At 32.5% G+C, this 21,379-nt stretch overlaps 1 protein-coding gene across 1 annotated transcript in view; it reads right to left on the bottom strand.

Annotated features, from left to right (window-relative positions):
- The window catches only part of LOC113403186 (uncharacterized), a 183,210-nt gene that overhangs the window by 103,739 nt on the left and 58,092 nt on the right, over nt 1-21,379 (bottom strand). The gene's annotated exons all lie outside the window — the stretch shown is intronic.

Here is a 21,379-nt window from a genome sequence, read left to right as displayed (position 1 = left end):
TGTATTGTGTATAATAAAATTTTTGCTATTGTTCGTGGTTTCGCTTGCTGGAATCCACGGTACATATCAGATAAGATGCCTTTTAACCATCTCAATAGAGCTCTGCTGAAAAATGAAGGGGCTAATTCTATCGACCAGCCTGAACAAACCTCTACCTCCAGCTCCACCTAGCCCTTATACAATTTAAAATGGGCAAATACGATTTAACCAATTAACTCATTGCATATCACAACATAAAAACCAAGATACTTCAAAACCAGGTCAAGACCGTTTAAAACATTTTCCTGAATTAAAATCTCGATTCGTACCTCACCCTTCTATTCCATTACACCGGCGCGATGCATCGTTGAATTATTGAAAAGCACTTCGTATTCAATGGAATCAAAAATAACTTTTCCGACTTCTTATCTTTATTTATTTTTATTTTATTATCAATCGTATCATCAGGTACTGTAGTTTATAAATAATTTATATACAACATATTCTACACTTTAAGCGTTCGCAATGGTCATTTTATATATATTTGCCTAAAATGGGGTGACGGTGTGGGTAGGATAGAATGGCAATTGGTCACCTGATGATGGTAAGAGATCACTAGCACCCATTGACACTGGCATTTGAAGAAATAATAACCATCATGAATTGCCAATCGAATATCAACTCAATAAATACACCAACAGAGTTGAAATTTTCTAAAATATACAATATATACAAGATATCAATTATGAAGCGGTGCTCCATAAAACAATGTTTTTCTCTCCACCTTATGTCCTTCATCTAAATAAGTAACTTCTCGAGATAAATATAATTTTCGTATAATTATTATTTGAAATAATTTTCGCTACATACATGACTAAACTGGATTTTTTTTAATTTGTCAAAATGTAAATTAATGTATTATATATAAATGTCGGTTTCTTATAATGTTTAAGTAGTTATATATGTCCCACAACGATTAAAACATTAAAAAATGGATAAGAAATTACTCAATATTAAAATAAATAATTTGTATAACAAAATAATATTTGTATGTTGTACGATCCTTCGTTTTCTTTCATGACGAAATATTCAAAATTGTGTGAAATAATCGCTGTGTACTGACTTAAGTTTTTTGGCATTAATTCTTTTCTTTTTGAAGTTCAAGAAACAAGAGGCTCCCTTGTATACAAAATACATAAAAAAGTTCCAACACCCTGTACACTCAAGATTGAAATACTTCCGTAGTGCCGGTTGATATACTACATGGTAATCGCATTAAGTCAAATCGTTCCAAGAATTCCAATTTTTTTATTAGAAAAGTTGCGACTCTTTATTTTTATCGGAGTGAACCAAACGTCAGCGCGATTCAGGAAACTATTTTTTTCATACACATATAACAAATTTTAACGTTTTAACGATCTATATCCTGATATCATCATCAAATCAGTCTGGATTGCCTTGATTTTTTTTAAAGCAGTAATATTAAGTTTCAATGCAATATGACTTTCTAAAAACCGACTGGTGGTTCCAATGATTGAACAATTAAATAAACGAATTCTTTAGATCCATCATATTAGCATAGATTGTCTTTTATACCCCTAAAATTTAGATTTGGGCGTATTACTTTTATTTAGACATAATTCGGTAGCCATGCTTCGTAAAAACAAATCTGGGTTAAATATAACGAAAAACTTGGTGAATTTTAGGAAAAAATGAAAGACATAAGATATTTTACGGTCGCCCGACGTATCGTGACACGGGTCGGTGGCTTGACTGACCCTGACTAACTAATGGGTATACATATTTCTCAGTCATGAACACGTTTAATCCCCAAACAAAACTTGACTTTTTATAAGATCTACTGCTGTTTTTTGTTGAAAGTTCCTTAACCATACTTATATTTCAAAATATATTCCTGAACACATCATTTATTATCATTAAAATATTCGTAAGGTAGTTGATGTGTACAGAAAAGCGAGAGGGGTGACTACGCCCTCTCGCTCTTTAACAAAAGTTCCGTCGAGACACGAACAGAACACAGAAGATACCTATTTTCTTGGTGGTAGGGTTTTGTGCTATCCAGTCTGGGTAGGTACCGCCAAATAACAATACTGAGTATTGTTGTGTTCCGGTTGGAAGGGTGAGTGCGTCAGTGTAACTACAGGCACAAGGGACGTAACATCACAGTTGTCAAGATTGTTGACGCATTAGCGATGTAAAGAATGGTTAATATGTCTTATAGCGCCATTGTCTATGGGCAGTAATAACCATTTACCATCGGATAACCCGTTTGCTCGTCCGATACGAACAAAACCAGTTTCGTTTCAAACACAACCTCATCTCCAAAAAAAAGATGACGTGATTGTGTTAAAAAACCAGAAATTTTAAAATATTAAATGGAGAGAAGAAACGTAAAAAAATAATTCGTGAAAGAAACCCGATTATCATAGATGGAAGGGTCATACATAAAGCAAACTAATAAAGAGAAGAGAACGTGCAAAAGATGCCATAGATAAGAAAATATGGCACGAGATAAAGACGAATAGTAGAAGAAGTAGAGTTTTTATTGGGATAAACATAAGCAAATGCAAAGCAACGTGATAAGGTAAGTAAAAATTTGTTTTCTGTAAATATATTGAGGAAAAAGAAAATTAACCGTTAAACGATTCGAAGGAAAAATGTACTTAATATTTAGTCTCAAATCAACATCGTCTCCGTATTAAGTATTTACTAAAAGCCGTTAATCCGTAATAAGATAATAAAGACCAGAATGAGATAAAGACAAACCAATTCCCCGTATTTCACTAAAACCCTCAGCTTAGCGGGATTTAGTTCCATGTTTTTTTAAGCTCTTTAATTCAATCCGAGAGGCCTCAATAATTCATGTCTCTTCAGCTCTGAATGGAAAGCAGAGCCATTTGTCTTCCGTACCGTCAGCAGATGCGGCGTTCCGTTTTTTATTGGGCATTACTTGTGGATGAAATACAATTTTTGGAAAGAGTTGCTGAAATTTTATTAGATTCATTATTATACTTTTTTTTAAATGTGGTCTTCCACCAAGTAAATACTCAATAATTTGATTAAATATTTCTTTTCCAAAACGGTATGCTTCTTATTAGATTGAAAGATCGTGAGACGTAGTTTTAATATTTCTTTGCTGACCTTCTGAACGCTTACATATTAAACGATGTATGAGGGTTTAAATCCGGAAAAGCACCAATAATTTTCATATACTGATTTTCTGTTTATAGTCGTAATTCATCACGAGATCGGCGGTGAAGTAAACATTGCGAGGAAACCTTCATGCTGTTTAATTTCAACGAAATTCGTCCACATGGAGCCGCATCCTGCAGCGTGTAATAAGCTCGTAACCTTCTCCTCAAAGTTAGAGGCCTTAGCCCAACAGTGGGGCATTTACAAGCTGCTACTATCTCAGGCATTAATTCTCTGTGTGCTGATTTGGAAGACTGAGTGATTATAGAATCAAGGAATATTAGATTAGAACCGATAGTTGGTAGAGCATTGACGGTATGAGGTCAGCTGTACGCTTCTTACATTCTTGCTGAACAAAAGTGTTATTATGAAAATAACTTATCGGTTTCTACGTAACGACGTTTACGGTACTAAAAGATAATAACGGGAATATTTTTTTCCATTATTCTTATCATATTAATCAAGATTATTATAAGATTTTATTTTATTATTATTATTATTATTCTCTTATGACAAATTTACTAAATCAATAGATATAAAACTTATATATACCAGGAGATGCAACGCGTTTGGGAAAAGGTTTTACTGTATATAATACGTTTTTTTTTTTTCGGCATTTGTGTTTTCATGAAGTTTTTGCTGTCGCTACTTGAAAATCGAATTGTGGCCAGACTAAAATATGTGTTTATTTTTATCTTAAATATAGTTCACTAACGGCAAATGTGATAGCCTAAATGTAACTTAAATAATATATGGTAAGTACATACATAAAAAATCATGCTCCAAGATTAAAAATCACTAAAATGGAATATGTCTAATCTCAATGGCAAGTTAACTGTGAATGTGTCTGAGCCCTAAGTATACTTAAGAATATCTTAATAATTGGAATAATGTTTCATGTAAAGTTGGATCTGAATTTTAGTTTTAAAAATAAATATTTATCTTGAAATTTAAATATATACTTAATAAGCTTCTATGATTGTAATTGTTTTTAATGAGGAAGGATCCAAGCTATACAACTTCCCTTGGCTTCAAAAATAGAAGCAGGAACTACACCAATTGGGCGAATTGTGCGAAACAAAAATGTATAATCCAAATTTAAATATGTCTACTTCTAAACTATCATTTATTGATTTGAAATGTAAAGTAGTAATTTTTTTCATTACAACTTCATAGGTAGTCAGGACCTTGTAAACTAAGAAGTTATACCACTTATGTATTTACACTGGTAAGTATTGCTATTTGGCAGTAGAATATTAATATATTATTTAAGTAGTTGTACCCACCCATCTCGATGAGTACGATCAATCGAAGGCCAAGTATTATTTTTAAAAATCAACATTTATAGATTACTAGTAAACCCAGCCACGCGTTGCTATGGCTTCTTTCTACGTTATATTGTTTAGCCAAAAATCTTCTCTGAATCACTTAATTTAATGGAAGCAATTTTAAATAATATTCAGTGGTTGCGCGTGATGCACGTTAAAAAAACAGCGATCTTTTCTAATTTATCATTCTCTAGATAGCATAAAATAACGTCGCTTCCTTCAGTGTGCATGCTTAGATCTATTAAACTAGATAACGGATTTTAACGCGGTGTTCATCAATAAATAGAGCGATTCAAGGGAGAGTAAAAAACAAAAATTACTCTGTGAGAAATATTAAGCATTCCTTACATTGCCAATGAGCCACCAACGTCACGAGATTATGACATTATGTCATATAAAACCCGGCGCGTTATAGTTCGACATATCTTAATACACACCAGTTCGCTCAGCTGAGCTGTATTATTTACATACGAGCTTCATAATTATAAGATTTTCATAACGGAAAATGTGAATATTCTATTTCCATATCAAATTTTGAAGATAACGAAGTCGGAGGCGAAAAAATTCGTACATATTTATTTTAAATTACAAAGTAATTGGCAATCGTGTCGTTACCGAAATTCGATTTATTCAGATTGTTTGTACTGATGATTGTTAGGAAATTAAATCTGAAGATTCGTTTAGTTATATATATTCTGTGATACCTCACACGCGGCTTTACCTGTGTGGAGGTTTACTTGTTGCACCAAGTTTTTTTCTGGATTCTCATTGAGCAGAATATAATTGTAAACGACGCATTGCTGGATTGATAATCCAGAAATCAGGACCTGTTGGATCTATCTGAAGCAAACAATACTGGAAGTTGTGGAGAGATGAAAATGTGTGTTTTTGTTGAAGGTAGGAGGTAGGAAAGTATCTTTGTGCATACGTAAGCACCAATATATAATTTAGTCAATCATAAGTTACACTATCAGACACCAACTCTTACCAACTAGTTTAATAAGAATAAACTTGTAACTACTTTCCGTTTGCATACGGTACAGAGAACGTTTTTGGCAATGGTATACGCATATATAATAAGATACCGGGAAATGTAACCAATTTACCATTTACGAAATTTAAAAAGTTTATTAAGACTAAATTAATAAATAAGTCTTATTATTCATTAAAAAGAGTACTTTTTAGATAAAAACGCCTGGATTTAGGCTCGGGTTCCATCACAGGACACTAATTTTTGTAAAAAAGAAACAGCATTGTAAGTCTGTTTATTTGAAAAGACCAACTATGCGAGTTTCTCGCCGTTTCTTCTCGCTGGAGGCTGCTTTCCGAAACGGTGGTAGTTTTTTCATATCGACGATTAAAAAACACTTCGTTGTGAAGTTTACTTGAATAAATTTGATTTGATTTCATTTGATTTGATTACTTTATCTGTCAGGACGATAAACAAAAACTACCAAACGGATTTTCACATGGTTTTCATCAATAAATGGACCAATTCATGGATAAGTTTAAATATATACAATTTTTTTTATTGTAATTGTCTGAAATATGGTAATGATTTTCGAAAATAAAAAAATATTCATTCGCCAAACAACAATGATTAATATTATTATGTTGGGTGCCCTGTGGACACAATATCTTAATTTTCAAGGTTTACAATATTAGAAATAGTTAATATTTCTTACGGTGGCAATATTGCTGGTGTGGACCACTTAAACGAGGTGGCCGATTTTCCTTACAAAAAAATATGCGCGCTAGGATTTTTACTGGTATGTGTCGGCTGAGATATGTTTTATTTATTTATTTATTTATTTGACAACACCAACAAGTAGTACAACAAAAATACACAGTAAACCAAAAGCCATAATAAGTAAATGGATTGCCTACTTTTTTTACAGGTGTTCTAAGATAATTGGAAATTGAAATATATGTCAACATTGTAAAAAGCTAATTGATAAAATGAAACATTATAAAATTAATAAAAATAAAGAGACAATAGGAAAACAGTCTAAATACGGTTTCATGTCAAAATGTTAAAAATAAATTAAATTAAGCAAAATTATCGATTGTGAGTTTAAATACAATGTTAGAATTTGTAAAATGTCATAATGAAAATATAAAGTTTGAATTATACATAGGAATATTAATTATCGGAAGATAGGATTTACACCAGGTTGGCATATTTTACGATATTACTGTAATAATATTATTTATTTTAAGTGTACGAAGTTGGGACGGATTAAACAATTAAGTTTAATGCTCCCACCGGTTCCGACTGGAGATACTATGGAGTTGAACCAGCAAGTTACTGAGCAGTAACTCTTTTAATCAATCGTAATATAATATATATTCAAATTTATATACCCTGTATGGAAATCAATCAATAGTAATTTCAAGCTTAATGACATCAATACCGATAAATTCGTTTTTATATGGTAGCGCTATCAGAGTTCATCATTTTCATTTTCTCTGACGGATATTCAACCCACGATCGCCGAAGCCCCGCGGCAGCGAATTTGAGGTTGTTTTGTTTGAACTAAGTCAATATTGGTTGTACAAACGCCACCTGCGAAACGCGAGGGAACGTCAAAATTCAACGAACAAATTAGTACTATTTAGATGGTTTATTTTTAAAAGCTTTGATTGCAATCTCGTTAGTACATCAATGAATATCTTTTTGCTTTTGTCATAGTATATTAGTATATTAATTAACCCTCATATTATGACATGGATGTTTATTGACATACTAACATACAATGGGCTTACCTAGTATTCATCTATTTTGTCAATTGTATATCATTTACCAAATTATAATTTATTAAAAAAGAGTAAATACTAAGTTTCTTGACGGCTATTCTCAATAGTTCACATTCTGAACCGTTGATAGGGCTGGGTAGTTTAAGAATTAGTTGATTGATGAATTATTTGTATAGTCGGTACACAAAAATTTCGGTCAAAAATATTTTTGTGTTTCGTACGTTTCAGACCGGCATTTTTTCGTAGTCGGGCTTTAGTTGTTAAACATGTTATTACAAATATTTTAGAGCATTTATATGTTTGTAAGATTTTTAATTTTCAGTATTGTAAGCTCTTTATTTATAATCTAGTAAATAATATATATATACTTTTAATATTGTCCAATATTTTTTATCTTATTGTGTTAAAATATTTGAGTGCATTTTATGTTTTATCAATCGGTGGAAACTTCGCTGGATAATGTGATATTTAAATTGTATTATGTAATCAGATTATATTTTATATCTGTTTGTTTCCCAAATATTAAATAAATAAATAAATAAATAATTCACGAGGACATGAATTTCACGCCTTTCATCATCCACGGTTGTATGCACAAGCGATCCTGTGGCATCCGTCAAAGGGACGGCGAGAGTACCGCTGGTTTTTAGTGGGTATTCCGGCACTTGGTTGCCAGTAAGTCTCAAATGTCCCCCTTTTTCGTGGGCGGAAAAGCGTAAATACATTTTTCCAGAGAATAAAAAAAAATATCACATCAATAGTCTAAATTAAAAGCGAGTGAAACTGCGAAGCGCATCTACTATTGAGTTCTTAATTCTTCTCCAAAAGCGCTGCAATTTCTGATATAAGTTTAATGTATGTATTTATATATTTTTAGTTAAGTCGTTACAGAAATATACTCCATATATATTAGCGTTAATGAGATAACATGACTTTAAAATCATCGCAATAAAAAAATACGGTAAATAAATGTTCTGTATCTGTGTTTACGGGTGAGATTATCGGATTGGCTTAGAAGTGCATAATTCAATTTCGCCCTCGAGCGACGTGACAGGAGTGCCGACGACAAGATACCGTTTAGCTATCGACTATCGGGACAATCTGCTTGAGGGCGAAAAAATGATTTCCACGCAGAGCTAGGAAAATTAATTGTTGATATTTATCACAATTAACGCTATATCGTGGAAAAAATCTTATAATCAGAATTATAAAACGTGTGGTTGTCACCTGACGCACAGATGTAATTAAATATTTGTCAACTAAATTAAACCAATAAAAAAATATGGAGTAAAATTAATGAAATAAGTTTCTTGGATAAAATAACAAAAAAAGGTGCGTCTACCTACTTATGTACGCGCCAGAGAAGTTCCAATTCTTCGGTGTAATACAAATAGTTTTTAATTTTAATATTACATGTAAATAATTGATTATAATAAATTAATAATAATGTACTTATTAATAATAAAAAATAACTATTATTATGATTAATGTAATTACATCTTTTGTCACCTCATAATACTCACTAATAAATTTAAATCTACACTAATATTATAAATGACGACCTCCGTGGTCGAGTAGTGTGTACACCGGTTTTCATGGGTACGCCACTCCGAGGTCCCGGGTTCGAGAAAAAGTTCATTAGTTTTCTATGTTGCCTTGGGTCTGGGTGTTTGCGGTACCGTCGTTACTTCTGATTTTCCATAACACAAGAGGTTTAGCTACTTAAATAGGGATCAGAGTAATGTATGTGATGTTGTCCAATATTTATTTATTTAAAAAGTAACTCTGTCTGTCTGTCTGTCTGTCTGTGTGTGGTTCTTTTACAGTCAAATCACAGAACCTGATTTGATGAAATTTGGTATGAAATACGCTTGAACTCCAAGGAATAGGATTTAACCTGATGACTAATCCCTAAAATTCGAGCGTAGCCTCGGATGCAAAGTAACCAATATTATTTTTAAAGTTTTTGTGTTTAACCCCCGTTACTAAATAAATAACAGCGACAGTTTATTTTATATCAGAAATATTACTGAAAAAATATTATTGCATGGAATCTTTTGAAACATATCTCCTTATACATAAATATATATACAGTGGTATTATACGTTACCTCAGAACTAAGGGAGGCTTAGCATAATCTAGAACATAATATTATGTTAATTTCGTTCATATTTCTCGCGCTGCATGGGATATTCGAGCAATATATTTTACGTGTCTATCTGTTCTATCTATGCCGCCATCCGCCATATTCCATATTTTAACAGCGACTACTTGACTGGTGGAAGGTATAAGCATTTATTTTCTGTCGGTTAAGGTACCAAATGGTATTCCAAAAACAAAATTTTCTTTATTCAAGTAGGCTCATAAAAGCACTTATGAATCGTTAAGTTAAAGTGCTGAATTAAATGTTAAACTACCACTGGTAGTCCTTGCCCGGGGAAGAACCACTTAAACGAATTATTTCTTTAATTATCACTAGCTTAATTTGTGTTAATTATGGAAATTTGTGACATATGTAGTCACCAGCCGGTAACGGAGTAGCGTGTTAAATTATGCTCCTAAACATCTTTCTCAAGAGCGCGGGAGAAGCCTACCTCAGCAGTAGCAGCACGGATATTTATAGGATAAGATTTTAATACTTTACTTTGTACATACATAGGTATCTTTAAGTGCAAATGAAAAACTAATCATAAAACTCCATATAAAACGGATCTGGGCTGATATAGAACGATGAAAAGAATTTCACTAAAAAAACAAATGAAAACTCATTGCCCCGATTTAAACCCGCAATCTTAAGTCAAATTCCACGTGTTTTATCCACTACACATACCCTCCTTTTCGTAAATAAGGAGCGAAAAATTTAAAACAACCAACTTATATTCAGAAGAGCCTAAATTTACATTCAGAGAAGCATTTATCAACATTGAAATTCTTAAATTCCGAGTTTATTATACTTCTGTCGTCGCTATACTCTCGCGCGCCACCTGTCATAAATGAGAGTGCCTTTAGCGTCGGCATTTCGCGAACGTAACAGTCCTCCAGGAAAAAACATAGATTAAACAACTTCAGAGAGTTTAGACGCCTTGTAAGTTAACTCGTGTAATTCGAAATGAAATTGTTGATACGCATTTTTAATTCTTTTTACAATCTAACTTGGTCTATCTGTAAATGACTCAAAGTAAATTGATTAAAAATATATTTAATTTTAAATATGAGGTATTTCATGTCTGAACAATAATGTTTAGAAATTACCGATGTATAAGTAGGTAGAAAATAATAAGAATTAGGTTTAGAAATAAAAATGTAATAAAATGTAAGATGAATTTTGTATATCCAGATAACATAATATGATTTATTTCGTCTGGTTTGTTAACATCCGGCTCGAGGGACCAATACTTATTGCTAAAACTTATGAGAATACATTAAACGAAACATGTCGAAGAAGACCTCGCTAAGGTGAAGTTTTTTTTGAATATATATTATTTCTTAATAAACCTTGCATTCAATTAACAACCAATCATATAACGTTGAACATGAGTTCTATCGCTTAAGAGTATTTCAATCACAACGAGTTACCAAAGGAATTGTATACGAAAATACTTCAGCAAGTGTCGTGACGGTCAAAGTCAAGTAAATGTAATATTTACTTGACTCTCATTCGGCATAACTTGCGATGAAAAACTTTGTTCCGAAAATATCATTGAATACATTAAAGTATTCATTTCAATTGATTCATTGTTTTTTCTTTAACTGTTCCTGGTGTTATTCTTACTCAAGATAGCTTAGTATTCATTTCTTGTGCTAATATTTCTAACATTATAAAATATTTATCTTTTTTATAATACAGTACAGCGGACGAAACGTCACATGGTAGTAATACTTACCACCGCCTAAAGACCATAGCGCTGAAAGAAATAATAAATATTCCTTATATTGCCAATACGCCTTCAACCTCTGGAGCTAAGATGTTACGTCCTTCGTGCCTGAAGTTACACTGGCTCCCTCACCTTTCAAACCGGAACACAACAATACTAAGGATTGCTTTTTGGCAGTAGAATATCTGACGAGTAAGTGATACTTACCCAGACGACCTTGCACAAACCCTATCACCAAGCAAATGTCTCTGACAATTCTATAAGTTTCCAAATATTCTGTTACGTCTGTAGGATAAGTTATCTATGGACAAACAATCGCAGCATCAGCAACAGTCTGTCGCTAAATGCTCTTGTTTTTTTTTATTAAAATGAAACCTTATCTGGAACAATTCGATTCGATTTCAACGTTCGCTTTCGGAATAATAATTCTATTAAAGCTTAATTAAAACCAGGCAACATTATTATTAAAATATGATAATATTATATATAAGTAAATAATTCACAAGGTTGTTATCACGTCAGAAACCACAAGCCGTTTGTACAAACTTGCACAAACTAGTTTAGTTTGTGTTCATGTAATTGTGCCGTTATAAGCTGTAAAGTATTTTTGTTGTTCAAATAAGTGTAAATAATTTTATAATCATTTATTATCATTTTCAAGCATGGCTGGTTCAAATATTTATCTAGCCTACTCTTAATCTGTGGTTGTTCTTCTATCTTCTTCGTTGTAATTCACCGCTTCAGCACAACAATCTCTGCACCGATCAAACAATCGCCATGACAGTTGGTATATTTACACAAGCATAACAATTGCAGCGTTTTGCCAATACTCCTACAACAACAACATGTAGAGCCTGTAAATATCCCACTGCTGAGCTAAGTCCTCCTCTCCCTTTTAAGGAGAAGGTTAGGAGCATCGTATCGTTTGTATATACTAAAATAATCGTGAAAATGAAATTTAAAAAAATATATATCCCGCTGAGTTTCTTTCGCCGGTTCTTCTCGGGTCCGAGGTGTTAATTTCCGAACCGGTGCCAATAAGAAAGTGTAATCACTTCCATATTGAATAAAGATTTTTGACTTTGACTTTGCATATTCCACCACGCTGCTCCAGTGAGGCTTGGTGAATTTACATGTGGCAGAATTCCGTTTAAATTAGACATATTCAGAATTCAGATATTTATAAACTCATGTAATATATCACGAAAATGTTTTAGATGTCTTTATAAAAAAGGTATACAATTTAAAAATAAAAGTAAATATAATTGCGGTTTTGAAAAATATTTAATGTACTATATTCCTCCTAAAACATACAAACGAAGCCTATATTCAAATCAAACCAAGTTAACAGAAATAAACGACGACGAGTTCATAACCCGTAAATATTTTTATGAATAAAAAATAAAAATCATGAATGTCCATAAATCTATTATGCGAAAAGTAGTTCAACAAAAATGTTCAAAGTGACAAGGGTCGAAGGTAAAACAAAGAGCCGACTTAGAGCGATGAGCGTGAACTGTAGAGATACGCTTTCAGGCGTATAGTAACGCACACATACATACATATGTCCCAACGCGGGGTAAAGATTTATTCTCACGACTTAAAATAGTAGAGGTGGTTCGTATCCATCTGATGGAAAGAAGTCGCAAACACCTATAAACATTAGCTCAATAAGAAATATTAAAAAATATTTACATTCCAAATGCGTCACTAACCTTGGGAGCTAAAATGTTATGTCCCTTGTTTCTGTAGATGTGACTCATCCTTCAAACCAGAACACAAACATACTAAATATTGCTGTTTGGTGATAGATTATTTGATGTTTGATCATTAAGACCAGAAGACCAATTTGTGTGATAGAGAAGTTAACAGAGCTCAATATTTCTACTCTTTTTGAGGGGAAGATTTGGAGTTAACAAATGGGGCGGAATTTCATCGAACTTGAAGGTATTCAAGGTGATATTGTCCACGGTTTCTTTAAAAATCAGTAGTGTGTGCCTGGGCTTGAATTTGTAATTTTCGATCATAAGGTTTTATAAAATGTAAGACAGAGGTCATTAGGAAATAGCTTGCAGAACTTATGGATAAAGCTTATATTAAGCTTATATGATCAACAGAAGAAGTTGTTTAAACGTTGGTATACTTGTATGAGAAGTTATTTAAATTTAAAGATATGACACTATTTCACAATATCATTTATAAAAATGTTTTGGAACAATCAAAATATATAATATTATGTGACCTTGAATATTAGTTCAATAACTATTAAATGTGATAGAATAAATAATTGGCTTCAATAGCAATCATCATAAATTCTAATGATGAAGTTTATAAAGTAACGTATTCGTATGAACTTTGATGGAGATGAAACCGGTAGCTGTTACATTAACAAGATGACAAAGTTAGATGAATGCGTGATGAAAGTACAGTTTATGAAAACCAGACGATTTAATTATACGCTTCAACAGCTAGTTGTCCCTTTCAAGTTAGTTTTAAACACCCCACGAAAAATCAAATGTTGTGCGACATTTTTTAAGCTATTGTCCGAGTTATATTTAATATTGAATGTATAGAAAAAAACCATAACTTGGAAATGGGTTAAACATACGCCGATCAGAGCACCCTCATTCCAATCTAGATAAAGCGTCAAATTACGCGGCAACCATTGATAAAATTGTTTCAGAAAGCTTATCGCGTCACTGATTACCGTCATTTTCATAGGCCATTACACGTAACGGCGGCAGCGCCACCCAAAACAAACATCATTAGGTAGACAGCCTACAGTAACGCAACGATTCACTCGGGCCAAAAGAGATAACTTGATTATGAAATATCAACAAAGACGTATTACATAGTTTTTTATTAATAGAGGGAAGGCGGATTTCCAAGTAGTCGAACATACGAGACTAGATATCGTGGATGCAATCATAATTTATTAAGTCCAGTCAAGAAATTCAGAGAAGCAGATCGAAGTTTGTAACTTGGTAGTATGTATATGGTACGTTCAATACGTACAGAAAGCCCGTGAATGCTCTCCAGTAACATCAGATTGCCTCCCATCTGTTTTAGTACGTTTGAGTTTGCGAGTTTCCCGAAATTATTAATTTTTCCCGAAATTATAGCAAGATATCTTGATCAGTTATTAATAATCAGAATTAATCAAAAACACTCATATCAATACTTATTGTGTTCTGGAACAAAAAAGTATTTTCAGTAGAAGCAATCAAAATATTTTCAATCTATATTTTGGTAGGACGTATGCAGCAGAAGCAAATGTTTAAATATCAGATCATATTTAAGCCGAAATATGTGTACATTGTTGTAGCAAGCACAAGTAATTAATAGTTAAACTAGCATGTAATGATTGCTTGCCACTTACCCGCTGGACCGGATTGGTAGAGCAAGCTCCAAACCTTCTTCGCTAAAGGGCCCAACAGTGGGACATTCACAGGCTGTCATTTTTTATTTCAGTAATACTATTTGATCAACCTTAATTAGTAAATCCTTTAAATACTTAATCGATTATCATTAAAGTGTATTTATTTATGAAAAGATTTTATTTATAAACCACCTTCTACGTTGCTCGTACGGTGGAACATTGTAAGAAAGTCAACATGTCTCAAATGCAAATTAGGCACCAACATCCACTAAAACAACGTGATGGAAAAAGTTCCGAATCGTATGCTCAAAAAGATTAGCAGTAATAGGCTATATTTATCTGTTATTGCAACATACAAAAGGTCACTAAATCTCTCCAAGTGGTCACAGCTTATACACATTGGCACCATAAAAATCTTAACCACTCCTTATATGAGGTCCCTCGTGCCTGTATTTAAACGGGCTCACCTTTCTAACCGGAACACAACAACACCGAATAAAATCCTTGGTGATAAAAAATGTCAGCACGAAACCCTACCGAGTAAAATCAAGATTATCATATCGATTTTTTTAAATGTATTTATATATGTAACCGATTGGGAAAATAATATGTTTTTGTTTGAGAGTGCTTAAAAAATATACCACCTCTAAAAATAAATACAGGATATCATTTTTATGAACTCAAATTTTATTTACAATTTACTCCCAGAGAGTATAATTTTAAGTCTTTTTTTATTTTATATTATTCTGCAAATAAATGGGGAAAAGCCCAACGAATGATTAGGGAGTGTTTTACCATAAATAGTTACCGTTTAAGTACAACTACTTTATTATTCAGGGTAAAACAGTTCTACAGACCTTTACATAGGAATGGCCAAAACATTTAATTTATTTATATTTATATGGTATATCAGAATAGAGAAACCCGCGGTTTGGTTTAAGTAACTCGCCATATTAACATCAAACAAGGTAGTTACTTTGAAATATCAGAAATATACTTCAATTTTATTAATTTGTATAAATAAAATTGGTTCAGCAATAATAATTTGTAATTTTCAGATCTGAATATGTTTTTTTTTCGATGGGGCGAATTCAAACCTCCAGCTAATAAGGGTTAATGAAGCGGACATTTTCTCTCGCCTTATAAATTAGCTGAAACATTTTTTTTTGTTATGAACACTAAAGTTGAAAACAAAATATTCTGAAAATGTCACGGATATAGAGAAAACTTAGAGATCGGATTGTGGACCGGTTCCAAAATTTAATTTTTTTATTTATTTGGTTTACTTGGTGAGTGGCTTTACGCCAGCCCATCTTGGTTACCATCATATATTGTATCACCAAACAATATATTTTTTTTTTATTTATTATAATATAAATAATAATAAATTAAAAAAAAGTGGCAATGTTTATGAGCATAAGTGACTACTTACCGTGAGAAGATCCATTTCCCAATCCGCCTAACAATTTGATTGATTTTTTTTATGGCATAGGTTGGCGGACGTCCATATGGGCCACCTGATAGGAAGTGGTAGAAGCCCGTAGACAATGGCGCTGTAGGAAATATTAACCATTCCTTATATCGCCAATGCGCCACCAACCTTGGGAGCTAAGATGTTTATTTATTTATTTATTCTTTATTGCACCAATACTTAATACATAAGGATTTACAAAAGTTTCATTTACAAATATGTAATGTCCCTTGTGCCTGTAGTTACACTGACTCACTCACCCTTCAAACCGGAACACAACAATACTGAGTATTGCTGTTTGGCGGTAGAATATCTGATGACCGAGTGGTACCTACCCAGACGGGCTTTCACAAAGCACTGCCACCAAGAAAATTCAAACATTGTGCACTGCACAATGCATCATCATAACTAAGGATATTCAGCAGTTTTATAGTGTGCGAGCAGCTTTATTGCTATAGCGATTCCAACATTTGAGACATATTTAACATTGAAGCAAGCTAATCTTTTATTTTTTCTTATATAGAAATAATGTAACACAACGTAGGGGAAGCTTTTTATTATTTCCACAAAATATCCCGCACACTTGACGCGGCAGGCTATTAGACTTGTCACGCTCGACATCTGACAAGACCTCACCTGTCGAAGCGGTCGGTAATATCCGTTTCATAACTTCGTCAATGACATTTAGTTGATTTTTTTTTAATGTAACATGTTTTTACTAAAAAAAATAATTACGTAATCTGTTATCAGCTTCGATTTCCTTATTGACGATGTCCTGATCGATTTCGGCCTCGGACCAATTCGTGCTTAATTTGTGTTTATAGTTCTTCCTGACAACCTGCACGGATGATATTATGTCACGTGTGTATAATCAAACTGCATAGACATTCTAAATCTACTCCAGAAGAGTCTTAAGCCCAGTTCGCTCCCACTACTGCAACTTCTTCAATAAAGCATCTACCAAGTCTTATTTGTAATAAAAAACACTTGCAGTAGTTTTAATTTTACTCGAAGCATACACAAAACGAAAGTAAAAAACAAGCTTCGGAATATTTTCACAATAACATGCAAATGCTCCCTCCAGGTGTTTTGGTATTTGTGATCAGGAGTGTTATATGAAAATAGGACTGTTTTCGTTCGACCTTTTTACACATCGAGTACTAAACCCATATTCCGCAAGTTCCATATATTCCCAGGGATTTATTTATGGATTCATTCGGATATATTTCGGGAATGAATAATATCAGGTGACGAAAATAAATAATATTTTTGAGAATTTGATAAAGATAACTTGATCATTTTGGCGACAGGGCAAATTCAAAAAATTAATAAAATATCCAATTGTTCAGGGCATTGTGCACATATTGGAGCACACACACACATCCGTACTTTTTATGCGTTTATATATAACGGACCATTATGATAAGCTTTGGGGTCTCAAATGAAAGAGCTTAATTGACATATTTCTATAATTGATAAGGTATCTTCTCCTTTTTAGAAGAGGGTTTAGAACCTATTCTACTGTTTCCCAATGAAGGTGGATAACATATATTTTTTTTAACTAACAATAAACATATTTATTATTAGCTCAAGAACAAACTATACTTATATTTTATTAACCGATATCGTCTGACAGCGATATGTATCTGGCGAGACTTACGCTTGTCCTCAAAAAAAATGAAACGTACTAGAAATACAATTTTATGTCGAGTGATTGTTCTTGATAGAAGCAATGACTCTATTTTTTTTATAGGCATGCAGACTCTCAATAGTTTAAAGAGTCGAGATGGCCCAGTGGTTAGAATGAGTGCATTGCTTCGAACATTGCTTTTGATACCCTACTTGAACGTGCAAAAAGTACTACCATAACCTATGTTAAAATCCATGAATACAACTTAGCATTTATCTCAGATCAATATCAAATAATTAGTCTTCAAAATTAAATCAAAGCTATAAACCTAAATAACTGTATAAAGCGAGTTCAGAGTCATTAACACTAGAAATCGTAAAACTAAAATCCCAAATCAGAAATTATAGGCGTACCTAACCAAAATTGGCTATCATTAAATTTAACATAGAAATATAAAATTCTACTCTATTGTATTTCATTACGTTACAAATTCGTTTGGCATGTTTTGGATACACAAATTCTAAACTATGCCTAAATTAGGATCGATGAGGCAATGTTTGTTTTAAAGTTCCTGTTTATTAGCCACATTCACATATAACATTGCAGTTAGAAAGGCTTAATCCAATACAACACTAAATATTCATAAAAGATTTTTCAAAGTCGCTGTTTCAAAATAAATCTTCAACTTTTGGAATGAAATTCTTTTACAAGTTTCGAAGTGATTTAACTTACAGCAGTCGTCATGTAAGCCAAAAGCGTTACGTCAGGCGACCTCACCCTCTATTTCTATATCTATCTCTTCTATCATTAAGGGTTCTATAAAAAAATTAAACTTAATTTATGTTATTGTTTTAATTCACACGCGTTTTAAGAACAATTTTATTTCTTGTTATTCAAATATTTACGATCTTATTTATATCATCATTTATGTTATTTTATACAGAGCAAGCAACATCGTATCAGTCGGCTGTCCCGCGACTCCCCTCGTTATTATAATTGGACTGCTTTTAACGCTTGTGTGAATTAATAGTGCTGATAGCACGGTATCCAATTTAGTGATAATATGATAATTTCTTGGCATAAATACCGAATACCAACCTCATAAATCAAAATATTCTTAATCAACAGCACTTTTGGTTCGTCATGTTACAATGTTGAAAGTCATCACCGGTTCGGAAAGTAGACTCCATTGAAAAAACCGACTCTTTTACACCATCTTAATTACAAAATATGTCAATAAAGTACAAAAAAAATAATAAATCCTTCCTCGACATCAACAAGAACTAAGTAATATGCCTTATTTATCAATGTTTTTTTTTTTTTGACATGAGCCTATTTTTTTTTAAATATAAACCAATAAACCAAAGAAGTAAATATAAATTTTAATCCGTAAGTATCATGAATGTGCCCTCGGGTATTATTTTATTCAGAACAATCCCATTATAGCTTACAGTTATTAAGTGTGTTTTGAACATCAGCGAAACTTTAAAGAGGCCCCTTACCATTTTGCATTAGCAATAATGTTAACGTGTAAGTTAAAATTATATTGCTATTCTTTCTGTACAGGCGGTATTTTTATTACATTAACACTAAGAAAATTACAGATTCCATTTTAAAAGGCAATATTGTATAAGATATTTCACTAATATAAAATCTTCTAATTTATTTTATATAAAAGTAAACATAAACCGATAAAATCACCTGCCACTTATTATCAACTAACAACAAGCAACCGTTAGAAATCTCTCAAGTCTCATCTCGATGCTAAGCGAGTTTCGTTCCAATCACATCCAAACGCAAACTTTGGGTACCATTTGTATGCATGCAGCGATCTAACGAAATTTTAGATTCAACGCTGATTTTCTTAGACCTGAATCAAAATAGTTGCCAGTATCTACATCTCGTCTTATATTATATGTACTTTAGTGCGAAATATCTTACAATTTCAATTTCAAAAATTTTTCAAACAAAACATATTTAGCTAAACTTCGTACTCATATAGCTTTACGCTTGAGTATATTATAAAGACTGGTACGATGGAACTTGTATGGTGATAATGGAAGTAGAAGGCCATAGGCAAATTTTAATACGTAACAGCAAGTCCAACGAATCTAGTGTCATTGTTTGTTAATCTCGGAAAGCAGATAATTAAAAGTATCAACTAGCGATAAGTGATTCAGAGACAATATAGAGAGAGGTAAGAATATTAAACATTCCATACACTAGCAACACGTCCCTAGGCGCTAACTATGAGCCAGTATAGGTAATTACGGACATAGGGTGTACAACCATTATGATCCCGTGCATGTTATAATATTGGTTTTGAAAAATAATTATTACTAGAATAATCCATATGGTTACCTACCTAAACGAATCCGCGGAAAATTATATATTTACATCATCTACTGTTATCAAAATTATAAAAACATATTTCAAATATTTAGCGTGTGTGTATTCTATATTTTGTTCAATGGTAAATATTCTAAAAGCATGGTCCACTTTTATAAATGGACTGCAAAAATACTAAGATATCTTGTATGTATTTCAATTCTTTATCAAATGAAACCGTTTTTTCACAAAGGAATTCGTCCCTAAGACGTATAACCTCAGTTCTATTGATAAAAACATAATTAGTAACTTTACAGTATTTTATTGTTTCCTTTCTCTGTGATAACCTACATCTTTACCTCACCCAAGGTAACCGATCAAATAACGAAGGGCGGAACGTCCTCAGAATACCAAATACCAAATAAGTTTAGAAAAATTCTTCTCACGGAACAAACACCCGCTTGAATGTTATCGTCCTGATTACCCCAGTCCTGAGGTAACTCGACAATTTTTACCTCTATAACGACCATTTTCCTAAAAAAGGTTGTGAGAGATTTCTTAAGGAATCATATTTTCATGCCAAATGTCGGTAATTTTCTATGAAGCTCACGTATTTTCGCGTACACTTAAAGTTTTAGTTTTTTATAAGACGCCGTCGACTCGACCTGGTTCGCAGCGAACTTGTTGGACGAAACTTGCTCGAACGATTCTTTATTTAAAACTTTAGTTAAATCAAAGTACTTTCAATTTAAAACTTTATGACAAAAGCATATTTAAAAGCATAATTTCGATTTTTTTCGATGGATACTAATGAAGCGAAATTGGTAGACAAATAAATGTACTCAAGTTAGCGATGATAAAATAAAAATAATTTCAACAATTTTTTCTAACAAATCAAAAAAAAATCGGTAAGTTAATATGAACAGATTAATAAATTATAATGCAAAGTCAAAGTCAAAGTCCAAAATCTTTATTCAATATAGAAGTGTTTACACTTGCTTATTGATAGTCAAAAATCTACCACCGGTTCGGAATTTAACACCTCGGACCTGAGAAGAACCGGCCAAAGAAACTCAGCGGGATATATATTTTTTTTTCATTTTGCATTTACAATAATAATTCTATTTTAGCTATTTGAAACAGCCTGGAGGCGATCATTTCATTCCCAAGGTGTGCAGTCAACTAAAAAGTCATTAGTGTTGTAATATCCTTTAGCACACAAACGCTCCTTAACGATTCTTTTGAATTTTATAATTGAATAATTTTGAACGTTTTCTGGGATCCTGTTGTAAAAACGTATACATTGCCCCAAAAAAGAGTTACTAACCCTGTGTAATCGGGCACTTGTAGTAACAAGTTTATTTTTGTTCCTAGTGTTAATAGAATGTACGTCACAATTTCTGGGAAAATCATTTATGT

The sequence above is a fragment of the Vanessa tameamea genome, chromosome 24, assembly GCF_037043105.1.
Source record: "Vanessa tameamea isolate UH-Manoa-2023 chromosome 24, ilVanTame1 primary haplotype, whole genome shotgun sequence".
In the NCBI taxonomy this organism is placed as follows: Eukaryota; Metazoa; Arthropoda; class Insecta; order Lepidoptera; family Nymphalidae; genus Vanessa; species Vanessa tameamea.
Note: the sequence above shows the minus strand (reverse complement) of the source record. Positions and strands in the feature narration are given on the sequence as shown.